The sequence below is a fragment of the Passer montanus genome, unplaced genomic scaffold, assembly GCF_014805655.1.
Source record: "Passer montanus isolate IOZ18808 unplaced genomic scaffold, ASM1480565v1 scaffold376, whole genome shotgun sequence".
Taxonomy (NCBI): Eukaryota; Metazoa; Chordata; class Aves; order Passeriformes; family Passeridae; genus Passer; species Passer montanus.
Genome location: NW_024368552.1, coordinates 1 through 15,457, shown reverse-complemented (window position 1 = coordinate 15,457; position 15,457 = coordinate 1).

Genomic DNA, 15,457 nt, shown 5'->3' with positions numbered 1-15,457 from the left:
CCCTGGTCCCTCCCTTCTGCAGGGCCAGAGGCTGAGGGGCCTGGTGGGGCTGTTGCAATCAATGTCACCGTTGTCCCCACGCAACACCTCTTGTGACACCCGCGGCACAGCAGCAACGGGCTGTGGGGCCAGCAGGGAAATCCTTGGGATGGGCACAGGAACTGGTGGGTGCAGGCACAGGCACCAGCCCAGTTCTGGTCCCAGTCCTTGCTGGGCAGGAGGGGTCTGTGCCATGTGCCCAAGTTAACGTCTCCCTCTCCAGGAGTTTGGCAGAGCAATCTAGTTGCCCCCCAATTGCAGAGCCTGAGTTTCTGGGGATTATTTGGCAGTGGAACCTCGTGCCTCAACATTTTTTCCTGCACAACCCTGAAATATGAAGTCACACTGACAAGGTGACAATTAAGAAAAACATCAGAAATGGATCCTCAGCAGAAACACAGGGCCCAACTGCCCAGATCAGCAGCAGTGGCAGCTGCTCCTGCTGGCTGCTGCTGGGCTGGAGCCCTGTGGTGTCAGGCCCGGTGTCTTTGGGGCAGGGGCTGCTTTTCCTGGCTTGAATAAAGAGCAGCACTTTGGCATTGCAGGGCTGGGCTGTGTGTGCGTGTGCTGCTGCTGCTGCAGGGCTGCTGTGCCTGCTGGCCCTGGGGCTGCCACTGCCTTGGTGGCAGCACAAGGCCCTGGCCATGGTGCTGGGGCTGAGCAGCGCCTGTGTCCCTGGGGATGCTCCTGCCTGGCCCTGCTTTGGGGACGCTGAGCCTGGCAGTGCCTGCTGGGCCAGGCTGGCTGGGCTGCCTGTGGTGGAGCTGCCCTGCAGATGCTCCCTCTGGGGAGCTGGATCCGTATTCTGCTCCTGCTGGTTATGGGTGTCCCTTGTCCCCAACAGCCATGGCTTTGTGTGCATGGCTCTCCTGGGGGCTCCCTTCTAGGCCCGGCCTTGCTTCCCACCCAACCATCCCTGATATCCTGTCATTCCCACCACACTCTTGACTGGGATGTCGATCTTCCTCATCTGCCCTTGAGCTGACATCTGCAGTGCAGTCCCTGCTCAGTTCCCCTCTTCTTCTAGGCCCACAGCACCAACTCCTCCACCAGCCCACACCCTCTGTCCTTTCCACATCCCTTCCAGAGGGGCCTGATCCTGCAGAGCCAGGAGACCTCAGCATTCTTTCAAGGGAAACAAGGCTGGCTGTACAGCTCCTCCCCTCCTCCAGGAGGTGATCTCTCCAAGTGGTCCCTTGGACTACAACCTGAAAGTGTCCTTAAATATCTCCCATCAGGGCAAAAGCCAGGTGTCTTCTCATCTCTAGCAGCTCAGATAAATTGGTTTTATCACATTCCTCACTTCCAAAGGCCAGTGGTCTCAGCATTCCTGTGCATGCAGACCCAGCCCAGCAGAGTCAATTAATGTGTTTTGAGACTGGCCCTGGTCCCTCCCTTCTGCAGGGCCAGAGGCTGAGGGGCCTGGTGGGGCTGTTGCAATCAATGTCACCGTTGTCCCCACGCAACACCTCTTGTGACACCCGCGGCACAGCGGCAACGGGCTGTGGGGCCAGCAGGGAAATCCTTGGGATGGGCACAGGAACTGGTGGGTGCAGGCACAGGCACCAGCCCAGTTCTGGTCCCAGTCCTTGCTGGGCAGGAGGGGTCTGTGCCATGTGCCCAAGTTAACGTCTCCCTCTCCAGGAGTTTGGCAGAGCAATCTAGTTGCCCCCCAATTGCAGAGCCTGAGTTTCTGGGGATTATTTGGCAGTGGAACCTCGTGCCTCAACATTTTTTCCTGCACAACCCTGAAATATGAAGTCACACTGACAAGGTGACAATTAAGAAAAACATCAGAAATGGATCCTCAGCAGAAACACAGGGCCCAACTGCCCAGATTACTGATGGTTTACTGGGAAGGTTTTCTGAAGATAAGTGGGAAAGGTTCTGCTCTGTGCCAGAGCAGCATGTTGGTGCTGGTTTCCAAGGAGCAGGGTCAGAGTCTGTGTCCCTGGATATGTTCAGCACACCACAGAACCACAAGGAGTTCTTACACAAGGCAGGATGACACAAGACCTTGGGTTGGGAATCCTTCCCAGAGGTTTCAGAAGAGGAAACAAAAACCTCCTTTTCTTCAGTGCAGAGGGGAAACAGAGAAAGGAACTTTTGGGCTGGACATCTTGAGTACTCAAGTGACTCCAGCCTTCCTTTTGTGCTCTCCTCATGTATATGTTCCAGAGAGCAGCAGGCACAACAGTAATGAATTAAATGGATGAAAAAATAGAGGATTTAAGTGATGCTACAGTGAAACTGTGCTGTGGATGTTGAATTTTCCTATAAACAGAATGAAGACAAAAAAAGACAGAAATCAAACCTTTCAGTACCGCTATTTTTTTTCCTCTAATGAGATCATGAGTCACATATGGGTTCTCCTGGTGTGCAGATGTTCCTCACTGCCCCAGGAGGTGATCTCTCCAAGTGGTCCCTTGGACTACAACCTGAAAGTGCCCTTCAATATCTCCCATCAAGGCAAAAGCCAGGTGTCTTCTCATCTCTAGCAGCTCAGATAAATTGGTTTTATCACATTCCTCACTTCCAAAGGCCAGTGGTCTCAGCATTCCTGTGCATGCAGACCCAGCCCAGCAGAGTCAATTAATGTGTTTTGAGACTGGCCCTGGTCCCTCCCTTCTGCAGGGCCAGAGGCTGAGGGGCCTGGTGGGGCTGTTGCAATCAATGTCACCGTTGTCCCCACGCAACACCTCTTGTGACACCCGCGGCACAGCAGCAACGGGCTGTGGGGCCAGCAGGGAAATCCTTGGGATGGGCACAGGAACTGGTGGGTGCAGGCACAGGCACCAGCCCAGTTCTGGTCCCAGTCCTTGCTGGGCAGGAGGGGTCTGTGCCATGTGCCCAAGTTAACGTCTCCCTCTCCAGGAGTTTGGCAGAGCAATCTAGTTGCCCCCCAATTGCAGAGCCTGAGTTTCTGGGGATTATTTGGCAGTGAAACCTCGTGCCTCAACATTTTTTCCTGCACAACCCTGAAATATGAAGTCACACTGACAAGGTGACAATTAAGAAAAACATCAGAAATGGATCCTCAGCAGAAACACAGGGCCCAACTGCCCAGATTACTGATGGTTTACTGGGAAGAAGGAGCAGCTTCAGAGTCTTTGGCACTGTATATGTTGAGCACACCACAGAACCAGAAGGAGTTGTTACACAAGGCAGGATGACACAAGACCTTGGGTTGGGAATCCTTCCCAGAGGTTTCAGAAGAGGAAACAAAAACCTCCTTTTCTTCAGTGCAGAGGGGAAACAGAGAAAGGAACTTTTGGGCTGGACATCTTGAGTACTCAAGTGACTCCAGCCTTCCTTTTGTGCTCTCCTCATGTATATGTTCCAGAGAGCAGCAGGCACAACAGTAATGAATTAAATGGATGAAAAAATAGAGGATTTAAGTGATGCTACAGTGAAACTGTGCTGTGGATGTTGAATTTTCCTATAAACAGAATGAAGACAAAAAAAGACAGAAATCAAACCTTTCAGTACCGCTATTTTTTTTCCTCTAATGAGATCATGAGTCACATATGGGTTCTCCTGGTGTGCAGATGTTCCTCACTGCCCCATACCTTTAAGGGATGGCTCCTGCAGGTTTCAGCTGGAATTGGAGCTGGGAATTGTAACAAAGCTGTAAGGAGCAGCTTCAGAGTCTTTGGCACTGTATATGTTGAGCACACCACAGAACCAGAAGGAGTTGTTACACAAGGCAGGATGACACAAGACCTTGGGTTGGGAATCCTTCCCAGAGGTTTCAGAAGAGGAAACAAAAACCTCCTTTTCTTCAGTGCAGAGGGGAAACAGAGAAAGGAACTTTTGGGCTGGACATCTTGAGTACTCAAGTGACTCCAGCCTTCCTTTTGTGCTCTCCTCATGTATATGTTCCAGAGAGCAGCAGGCACAACAGTAATGAATTAAATGGATGAAAAAATAGAGGATTTAAGTGATGCTACAGTGAAACTGTGCTGTGGATGTTGAATTTTCCTATAAACAGAATGAAGATGAAAAAAGACAGAAATCAAATTTCAGTAGCGCTATTTTTTTCCTCTAGTGAGATCATGAGTCACATATGGGTTCTCCTGGTGTGCAGATGTTCCTCACTGCCCCATACCTTTAAGGAATGGCTCCTGCTGCAGGTTTCACAGCTGGGACTGCAGCTGGGAATTGTAACAAAGCTGTGGCTATTTTAGAGATAAGGCTTTGCCTCTATCACGATGGCTCCTATCCCATGTCTTTCTGAGTCCACTGAGAACTGTGCACAGCAGCCCTGGTGGAGAGGAGGAGGAAAAGGGAAGACAGGAAATCCTGCTCCTCCCTCAGAGTCCTGCCTTGTGCAGGGATGGAGGCATCAGACATGTTGGAGAATTCCTGCAGAAGGCTGCTGAATGGAGGTCCTGAGTGTGTCCTAATCAAGTGCAATAAATATGACCCAACTTCCACCAGAAAACTTCCCGTGGATGATGGAGACAGGGAACAATTGGCAGCTCAGGGACATGGGGACAACCCTGGGCTGGATCTGCTGCCCTTCCCAGCCTAGTGCCACAGCTGGGACTGCAGGGACACTCCAACAGCTCCCAGAGCTCAGCAGAGCCCAGGTGGACTTGGAACAGAGGGCAAGGCCTGCCTGGGCTCCAGCCAGACTCAGGTGTGCCCAGACAACTGAAGGGATTTCCACGATGTGCACAGTGAACACACAAACACAGATGTGCAGCTTGAGATACCCAATAGGAACCATGTCCTGCTCCATGTGGGCATATGTGACATCCATGCAGATAACCCAGCGAGCTCTTTTCCCACCAGCAGCAGTACAGTGCCTCTCTTGAGCTCATCCTCACTTGTGCTGAGCATCCCCCACAAGAAAGGACCATCACCCACCTCAAAGTGAGTGACAGGGAAGTAGGGGACTGAGAAATTAAAGAAGTCTGGGCCTAAAAAAAGCAGGACATGGATTCTGCTTCATAGGAGGGAGCATCTGTGCAGCTCCACCACAGACACCCCAGCCAGCCTGGCCCAGCAGGCACTGTCAGGCTCAGCATCCCCAAAGCAGGGCCAGGCAGGAGCATCCCCAGGGACACAGGCGCTGCTCAGCCCCAGCACCATGGCCAGGGCCTTGTGCTGCCACCAAGGCAGTGGCAGCCCCAGGGCCAGCAGGCACAGCAGCCCTGCAGCAGCAGCAGCACACGCACACACGGCCCAGCCCTGCAATGCCAAAGTGCTGCTCTTTATTCAAGCTGGGAAAAGCAGCCCCTGCCCCAAAGACACCGGGCCTGACACCACAGGGCTCCAGCCCAGCAGCAGCCAGCAGGAGCAGCTGCCACTGCTGCTGTCAGCCCAGCTGGGCACAGCACAGCCAGCGAGGGCAGGGGACATCAGCACATGGGGACATCAGCACATGGGGACTGGGCTATCTCAGTGCTGGCAGCCCTGGCTCCAGCTCTGTGCAGATGCAGCAATGTTGGGATCATGACCTCGGTGCTGCCAAGGACAGGGAATGTTTCTCTCTTTGCTGGCTCTGGCAACTCCTCTGCAGAGCCTGAATGAAGCTCTGGGGACTGTGGGAGAATGGGGAGGCCCTGGCTGACCTGGGGTCCTGCAGCCCCAGTGAGGGGAGATCAAACCCTCAAGGACTATTCTTCCCATTCTTAAGCATCTCTCTCAAAGCATAAATGCTGGACAGTATTGATCATGTGCTGTCTATAAAGGTGTAGGTAACAGATCTTTCTGAGGACAAAAGAGGAAAATATTTCTTCAGCCCAGGATCTGGGCCTTACCTTCTGCAGCACTTATAATCTCGTGTACATCTTCCTATAACATGTGCACCACGAAGACAGGGACGCCTGGAGCAGTATCCCCGTAGTCGCCAGCATACAGCTGCATCGCCTTTTCCCATGGGGAAATACACAGGGAACAATTAAAGAAATAATCTGAGAGGTCAGACTGTGGTTATAGACAGGCTGATGCTCCCTGGTGCTGGTGCATTTAAGACCAAGAGAAAGACTCAGATGCAATCCCCCCACAGCCACATGTCCAACAGCAATGTGTCTCACCTGGAAGGTCCCTGTCCCCCTGAACTGGAGGCACAGCAGAGCAGAGAGTAGAAAAGACCAGCATGAGGTTGAGGAAGAGCCGTGCTTATGCCCACCTGCATTCCCACCTCTACTTGGACCAGCAGAGCTGGCAGGCAGGGATTTGTCACATTCCACATCCCTGACCCACAGAACAAGCCAGGATTCTGTTTCCATTGGCTCTCTCCACCCAAAGTCAGTGTCTATCTGGAAACTCACTCAGGAAACACCTTTCAGCTCAATGCCTTAATACATTCTCATCATTCCCACAAACACGGTCATTCCAGGGACACTGAATTCCCACTACTGGGTGCTCACACCTTCCCCCTTTTCACCACTTCCCTTCTCACCTTCAGCACCCTGGACCAACAGGAGAAGTAGGGGGAAGAGCAGGAAGAGGATCTTCATGGCTGCTGCCTCTCCCGGGTCTTCACAAGGCTGGAAAGGAAGACCAAGGCAATGGGGACAGGCAGGACACAGAGTGGGCAAAATTCTGGAAAGAGACCCCACTCATACTCACTTCTCAGGAGAAGGTCTGACGGTTCAGGCAGCAGCAAAGGCAGCAGGAATGGCTGTGTGCAGATGCCCTTGGGGCCAGGCAATGCTGCAGTGCCCCAAACAGGCTGGGTTTATAGCAGTGCAGGTGGGTGGGACAGGCCCCAGTTGCTGCTGGCACAAGTGGCCTGGGCCAACCCGGGAGTGCCCCATGGCTGTGGGGGTGCTGGGGCTGGCCCTGCTCCCTCCCTGCTGCTGTAGGGGCAGAGGCTGAGGGGCCTGGTGGGGCTGTTGCAATCAATGTCACCGTTGTCCCCATGCAACACCTCTTGTGACACCCACGGCACAGCGGCACCGGGATGGGCAGGAGAGGGCTGGGATGGACAAGAGAGGTGGGTTGGTGTTGGTAAGAGTAGAAACGAGGAAATGGTTTCCTCGCTTGTGATCTCTCGAGATGCCCTTGGGGCCAGGCAATGCTGCAGTGCCCCAAACAGGCTGGGTTTATAGCAGTGCAGGTGGGTGGGACAGGCCCCAGTTGCTGCTGGCACAAGTGGCCTGGGCCAACCCGGGAGTGCCCCATGGCTGTGGGGGTGCTGGGGCTGGCCCTGCTCCCTCCCTGCTGCTGTAGGGGCAGAGGCTGAGGGGCCTGGTGGGGCTGTTGCAATCAATGTCACCGTTGTCCCCATGCAACACCTCTTGTGACACCCGTGGCACAGCAGCACCGGGCTGGGCAGGAGAGGGCTGGGATGGACAAGAGAGGTGGGTTGGTGTTGGGAAGAGGAGAAATGAGGAAATGGTTTCCTTGCTTGTGATCTCTGGTTTTGTCTGTTTTATACTCAGAGTGGGATGTGCAATATCTGGCTGAATATTTCAATTGTGTTCAGCTTTGTTACGTGAGTGGAAAGGATTGCCACTCATATCACATTAACAGCTCTTTAGGGGAGTTTAGAAATGAGATGGGGAAAATAAAATTTTCTGCCCTGCCACTTGCCCTTTACTTCCCCCTGTGTGCCCTTGGTAAGCCCTGAGCTCCTTTCCCACACCTCCATCAGTCTGGCTCCAGATGTTCTGGGCCAAGCAGTCCTTGGGATGGGGAAGTAGCACTTCACTGCTGAGGGAAAGGGAGCTTGAAGCAATTGGGAAGCAATGGTAGAGCAGACATTTTTGGGGTCACTCTTTTCTCCCACATAGCAATTGACAGAATGAGAGGAAATGGTCTCAAAGAGCACCAGGGAAGGATTACACTGGGTATTGGGAATAATTTCTTTGCAGAAAGGGTGATGGTTGTTTAGGGCATGCTGTCCTGAGAAGTGGTGGTGTCACCATTCCAGCAGGGAGTTTAAAAGCTGTATGGGATGCGGCACTTGTGCTCATGGTTTAGTGTTGGGGTTGGCAGTGCTGGGGGAATGGTTGGCTGCAATGTTCTTAGATGTCTTTTCCAACATCAGTACTTTTATGGGTATGATTCTAGAGAGGGAAAATCTCCAGTGAACCAGGCAGGGTCCCCAGCTGCTCCCTTAAAACCATGCAGATGGACACAGACAGATATTGAACTACTCAGGGAATCACGTGCCTGAGGTTCGTTTTGCACACAGGGAGAGGCCCTAGCCTTTGGCAGAGCAGAGCATTGCCACTCCAGACCACCTCAGATGGGAAGGGACCATACGGGATTCTGCTTATTCCATGGGAAAACTATGTTGGATATTTCAACACCAAATGTGACCTTTTCCACGTCTCCCAAACCAGGCCTTGCATGGTTTCCTCCTCCTCCTGTCTGCTGGGATGGGGTGTGGAGCAGCACAGCCACAGCAGGGAGGGCTGTGGCTCTGGAACAGGACAAGGAGGAGCATCAGGGACAGCTCCTGTGGGTCACCATGGCCATGCCCACTCAAGGAACACATCCCCCAGCACAGCTCTGAAGATGGAGCCGTGGTTTTCAGGGACAAGGGATATGGGGGACTGGAAGCACCAGCAAGGGATGCCAATTCCCCAGAGAGGGAGCATCTGCAGGGCAGCTCCACCACAGGCAGCCCAGCCAGCCTGGCCCAGCAGGCACTGCCAGGCTCAGCGTCCCCAAAGCAGGGCCAGGCAGGAGCATCCCCAGGGACACAGGCGCTGCTCAGCCCCAGCACCATGGCCAGGGCCTTGTGCTGCCACCAAGGCAGTGGCAGCCCCAGGGCCAGCAGGCACAGCAGCCCTGCAGCAGCAGCAGCACACGCACACACGGCCCAGCCCTGCAATGCCAAAGTGCTGCTCTTTATTCAAGCCGGGAAAAGCAGCCCCTGCCCCAAAGACACCGGGCCTGCCACCACAGGGCTCCAGCCCAGCAGCAGCCAGCAGGAGCAGCTGCCACTGCTGCTGTCAGCCCAGCTGGGCACGGCACAGCCAGCCAGGGCAGGGGACATCAGCACATGGGGACATCAGCACATGGGGACATCAGCACATGGGGACATCAGCACATGGGTCCAGCAGCCAGAAGTGAAGGGCATGTTCTGCTTGGGAATTCCAGAGCCTCAGCCCCTGGGACTGTAAGAAGAAAGCAGACAAGCACATCAGCTGGTGTAACTTTCCCTGCCACTCTCTCCCCTGCCCTGCAATGCCCAGGGGGTGCTGCAGCAGAGTCAGGCTCAGGGGAGGTGAGGTGCACTCCTTGGTGCAGACAGGTTGGAGCTGGGCTATCTCAGTGCTGGCAGCCCTGGCTCCAGCTCTGTGCAGATGCAGCCGGACCTGGATCACGTCCTCCATGCTGCCCAGGGACAGGGAACTTTTTCCTTCTTTTTTGGCTTTGGTCAGGCCTCTGCAAAGCCAGAATGAGCCAAAGACTGGAGGAGACTCGAGAGACCCTGGCTGACCTGGGGCTGTTGTAGCCCCAGTGAAGGGAAATCAAACTCTGAAGGACTATTCTAACCCTTCTTCAGTATCTCTCTCAAAGCATAAATGTTGGACAGTATCTACCATGTGATGTCTAGACAGGTATTAGTAACAGTTATTTCTGAGGAAAAAAGAGAAAGATATTTTTTTCAGCAATGGATCTGGGCTTTACCTTCTGCAGCACAAAAGGCCTCTTGAACAACTTCCCAGAACCCGTGTACCACGAGGGCAGGAACGCCTGGAGCAAAATCCCCGTAGTTTCCTGCATACGAGTGGATTGCCTGTTGCCATGTAGAAAGACACAGGGAACAATTAAAGGAGTAATCTGAGAGGTCAGACTGTGGTTATGCACAGGCTGATGCTCGCTGGTGCTGATGCATTTCAGGCCAAGAGAAGAGCTCAGATACAATCCCCCCATAGCCACAATTCCAATTACAACAGGTCTCCTTTGGAAGGTCCCTGTCCCCCTAAACAGAGGCACAGCAGAGCAGAGAGTAGAAAAGACCAGCATGAGGTTGAGGAAGAGCTGTGCAGGTTTCCAGCTGCATTCCCACCTCGGCCTGGACCAGCAGGGCTCTCTCCAACCCAAATCAGTGTCCTTCTGGAAACTCACTCAGGAAACACCTTTCAACTCAACACCTTGTTACCTTCTCATCAGTCCCACAAACCTGGGTACTTCCAGAGACATTGAATGCCCACTGCTGGGTGCTCACATCTTCCCCCTTTTCCCCTCTTCCCATCTCACCTGCATCACCCTGGACCAACAGGAGAAGCAGGGGGAAGAGCAGGAACAGGATCTTCATGGCTGCTGTTCCTCCTGTGTCTTCACAGTGCTGCAAATGGTGACACTGAGAAAATTGGGACAGGCAGGACTCAGAGAGGGCAGAATATCAGAGAGGCACTCCACACTCACCTTCCTGAGAAAGGCTGTGGTGTTCAGGCAGCAGCAAACGCAGCAGGAATGGCTGTGTGCAGATGCCCTTGGGGCCAGGCAATGCTGCAGTGCCCCAAACAGGCTGGGTTTATAGCAGTGCTGGTGGGTGGGACAGGCCCCAGTTGCTGCTGGCACAAGTGGCCTGGGCCAACCCGGGAGTGCCCCATGGCTGTGGGGGTGCTGGGGCTGGCCCTGCTCCCTCCCTGCTGCTGTAGGGGCAGAGGCTGAGGGGCCTGGTGGGGCTGTTGCAATCAATGTCACCGTTGTCCCCATGCAACACCTCTTGTGACACCCGCGGCACAGCGGCACCGGGCTGGGCAGGAGGGGACTGGGATGGACAAGAGAGGTGGGTTGGTGTTGGGAAGAGGAGAAATGAGGAAATGGTTTCCTTGCTTGTGATCTCTGGTTTTGTCTGTTTTATACTCAGAGTGGGATGTGCAATATCTGGCTGAATATTTCAATTGTGTTCAGCTTTGTTACGTGAGTGGAAAGGATTGCCACTCATATCACATTAACAGCTCTTTAGGGGAGTTTAGAAATGAGATGGGGAAAATAAAATTTTCTGCCCTGCCACTTGCCCTTTACTTCCCCCTGTGTGCCCTTGATAAGCCCTGAGCTCCTTTCCCACACCTCCATCAGTCTGGCTCCAGATGTTCTGGGCCAAGCAGTCCTTGGGATGGGGAAGTAGCACTTCACTGCTGAGGGAAAGGGAGCTTGAAGCAATTGGGAAGCAATGGTAGAGCAGACATTTTTGGGGTCACTCTTTTCTCCCACATAGCAATTGACAGAATGAGAGGAAATGGTCTCAAAGAGCACCAGGGAAGGATTACACTGGGTATTAGGAATAATTTCTTTGCAGAAAGGGTGATGGTTGTTTAGGGCATGCTGTTCTGAGCAGTGGTGGTGTCACCATTCCTGCAGGGAGTTTAAAAGCTGAGTGGATGTGGCACTTGTGCTCATGGTTTAGTGTTGGGGTTGGCAGTCCTCTGGGAGTGGTTGGGCTCAATATACTTAGACGTCTTTTCCAGCATCAGTACTTTTATGTGTATGATTCCAGAGAGGGAAAATCTCCAGTGAACCAGGCAGGGTCCCCAGCTGCTCCCTTAAAACCATGCAGATGGACACAGACAGATATTGAACTACTCAGGGAATCACGTGCCTGAGGTTCGTTTTGCACACAGGGAGAGGCCCTAGCCTTTGGCAGAGCAGAGCATTGCCACTCCAGACCACCTCAGATGGGAAGGGACCATAGGGGATTCTGCTTATTCCATGGGAAAACTATGTTGGATATTTCAACACCAAATGTGACCTTTTCCACGTCTCCCAGACCAGACCTTACATGGTTTCCTCCTCCTCCTGTCTGCTGGGATGGGGTGTGGAGCAGCACAGCCACAGCAAGGAGGGCTGTGGTGCTGGAACAGGACAAGGAGGAGCATCAGGGACAGCTCCTGTGGGTCACCATGGCCATGCCCACTCAAGGAACACATCCCCTACCACAGCTCTGAAGATGGAGCAGTGATTTCAAGGAAAAGGGATATGGGGGACTGGAAGCACCAGCAAGGGATGCCAATTCCCCAGAGAGGGAGCATCTGCAGGGCAGCTCCACCACAGGCAGCCCAGCCAGCCTGGCCCAGCAGGCACTGCCAGGCTCAGCGTCCCCAAAGCAGGGCCAGGCAGGAGCATCCCCAGGGACACAGGCGCTGCTCAGCCCCAGCACCATGGCCAGGGCCTTGTGCTGCCACCAAGGCAGTGGCAGCCCCAGGGCCAGCAGGCACAGCAGCCCTGCAGCAGCAGCAGCACACGCACACACGGCCCAGCCCTGCAATGCCAAAGTGCTGCTCTTTATTCAAGCCAGGAAAAGCAGCCCCTGCCCCAAAGACACCGGCCCTGACACCACAGGGCTCCAGCCCAGCAGCAGCCAGCAGGAGCAGCTGCCACTGCTGCTGGCAGCCCAGCTGGGCACGGCACAGCCAGCGAGGACAGGGGACATCGGCACATGGGGACATCAGCACATGGGGACTTCACGAGGTGATTTTCAGCAGCCAGAAGCCAGGGGATGTCTCGCTTGGGAATTTCAGGGTCTCACCCCCAAATGCTGTAAGAAGAGAGGAAACAACACACCACCTGTTGTAACTTTCCTTTCCCCCCTTTGTCCCCTCCCCATGCAATTAAAAAAATCACAGGGAGATAACCCTCAACCTACAGAGGACAGCTCCAGCTCTTTCAGCTATCAGGAGGATGATCCTGTGCTTCACACTATTCCAGGTACTTTCTTCTCATTTGGGCAACAGAGCTGAACTCTCTGCATTGCCAGTGAGCAAACTTTGTGGGGCTGAAGGAGTGTAGGGAACAGCTGGTTGACCTGGAGCTACTTCAGCCCTACTCAGAGCACTTCCAAACCCAAAAAGACTTTTCTTTTCCTTCCTTGGTTTTTGCCTCTGAGCATGAATGCATGAATGTGTGAAGTAGGAGCTGGGTGAAAGACAGTAATAACTTGGTCTATGACCAGGAGCAAATCATTTCCAGCACTTACGGTTTGCAGCAGTGACTCAGTCCTGAACAAACTCCCACGTATTTATAGGGGAAACGACAGCCCCCCAGAGCACAGAACCCTCCTCGTCGGATGCACTTGTCATGTTTTCCTGCTGCCATGGAAAATCATGCATAGGGAAAGAGTTAAAACAACAGCCTAGGAGAAGAGCGTGTGAATACACTTTTCCCTCTTCCCCTCTTACCTGCAGCACCTGGGACCAACAGCAGGAACAAAGGCAACAGCAGGAACAGGATCCTCATGGCTGATGCTTCTTCCAGGACTTCACTGGGTTGCAGAGTGGACACACCAAAGGTCCTGGACATTACAGCACACAGAAATGTTATCAATTGCAGAGGGACTATCACAAGTGGCCTGTTCCAAACAATTGATCTCAGCTATGTACCTTCAGGATTTCCTGGGAGCAGCTGGGCAATGCTGGCCTGTTTGGCAATTCCCTTCACCTTATTCTCTATAAATTCTCTTAACAGAAATGTGGGACAAATAATGCCTGAGTCTTGCACTAGGAGCCAAATCAGAATTCAAAGACTTGTGGAAAACAAGCAGAGTATTTACCCAGGGAAGCTGTGCTCCCTTGGGCCTTTTGCATCCAACACTTTTCTCTTGAGGAGAAATACATGTTTCTGCTGCGATAGAGCCAAGGGTGGAACAAGAAAGATTTTCAAATGCAGTTACCAGATGAAACTTGTTGCTGCTGCTTTTATTCTCACACTTCTGCCTCTCCTTCTCCAAGGGACAAAGCAGAGCTGGCCTGTCAGATAGTGCTCATATCAGCACTCAGCACAAAGCCAAGAGTCAAACAAGAATTGGGAACTGACCTGGGTTGTGGAGGTGAGGGAAAATCATGTCCCTGGAGATGTCCAGGACATGGTGAAGCTGCTTCCTGCCTATCACTATGAACAATACAACCATAGAATGGTGGTGAAAAGACCCCCTTATATGAACATTAGTTCCAACCCCCTTTAAAATAAGCAGGTTCAGCTACATCACAGAATCATAGTGTGCTTGTGGACCAAAAATCCTTCCATGTTAATAGCAACTGGAAAGAATGGAAAAGCTCTGTACTGCTGCTTGAATACCATCTCACTATTTATCCAGCAGAGTCTCCAGGTACTCCTGAAAAAGAAGACTCAGGGACCCCCCTCCAGCTCCAAGACACATTTCCAGTTCCAGATGAAGGCAGGAAACCCAGGCTTACTTCCAGCATATTCTGGACTCTGATAATCACTTCACTCATAGAGAAAATTTGTGCTATTTCTTAAAAAGCTCAAGGGACCTCTAATGCCCACACGGACACTTGCAACAGCGCGTAAATAACAGAGGGTCAGGAGGAGAGAGGTGTAATGGGCAGCAGCATCCAAGAGATCCCACAGCCACCTACCTGATGAGGATCTTGGTGCTCACGCTGTAGCAGGAATGGCTGTGTGCAGATGTCCTTGGGGCCAGGCAATGCTGCAGTGCCCCAAACAGGCTGGGTTTATAGCAGTGCTGGTGGGTGGGACAGGCCCCAGTTGCTGCTGGCACAAGTGGCCTGGGCCAACCCGGGAGTGCCCCATGGCTGTGGGGGTGCTGGGGCTGGCCCTGCTCCCTCCCTGCTGCTGTAGGGGCAGAGGCTGAGGGGCCTGGTGGGGCTGTTGCAATCAATGTCACCATTGTCCCCATGCAACACCTCTTGTGACACCCGCGGCACAGCAGCACCGGGCTGGGCAGGAGAGGGCTGGGATGGACAAGAGAGGTGGGTTGGTGTTGGGAAGAGAAGAAATGAGGAAATGGTTTTCCTCCTTGTGATCTCCCATTTTATCTGATCGGCGTTCAGAAAGGGATGTGGAAATTTGACTGAATGATTCAGTCATCCCCATTCAACACCTCTTGTGACACCCATGTCACAGAGGCAATGGGCTCTGGGGCCAGCAGGGAAATCTTTGGGATGGGCACAGGAACCAGTGGGTGCAGACTCCAGGGACATCTGGGACTGGCAGGACCAGCACAGGGATCCCAATTTCCCACAGGAGCCATCTGCAGGGCAGCCCCACCACAGGCAGCCCAGCCAGCCTGGCCCAGCAGGCACTGCCAGGCTCAGCGTCCCCAAAGCAGGGCCAGGCAGGAGCATCCCCAGGGACACAGGCGCTGCTCAGCCCCAGCACCATGGCCAGGGCCTTGTGCTGCCACCAAGGCAGTGGCAGCCCCAGGGCCAGCAGGCACAGCAGCCCTGCAGCAGCAGCAGCACACGCACACACGGCCCAGCCCTGCAATGCCAAAGTGCTGCTCTTTATTCAAGCCGGGAAAAGCAGCCCCTGCCCCAAAGACACCGGCCCTGACACCACAGGGCTCCAGCCCAGCAGCAGCCAGCAGGAGCAGCTGCCACTGCTGCTGGCAGCCCAGCTGGGCACGGCACAGCCAGCGAGGGCAGGGCACATCAGCACATGGGGACATCAGCACATGGGGACATCAGCAGATGAGGACGTCAGGAAATGGGTCCAGCAGCCAGAAGCGAGGGCCATGTCT